Genomic DNA, 216 nt, shown 5'->3' on the forward strand with positions numbered 1-216 from the left:
GCAAATTAAATTTCATTCAGCCCTCACTGACCTCCTTGGTGCCGAACCAGATGTCCCTCATGTGGTCGCAGATGGCCTTGGCGGCAGACATGGCGCTGGACAGCTTCCTGGCTTTGATGACGGCGGCGCCGCGCTGCTGCACCGTCTGCAGGACGAAGACGAAGAGGTTTGAAAAGAGGAGAAACTACAAAACCTGAAGGAAAAGCTTCTTTTCTG

Source organism: Plectropomus leopardus, unplaced genomic scaffold (assembly GCF_008729295.1).
Source record: "Plectropomus leopardus isolate mb unplaced genomic scaffold, YSFRI_Pleo_2.0 unplaced_scaffold29891, whole genome shotgun sequence".
Classification (NCBI taxonomy): domain Eukaryota; kingdom Metazoa; phylum Chordata; class Actinopteri; order Perciformes; family Serranidae; genus Plectropomus; species Plectropomus leopardus.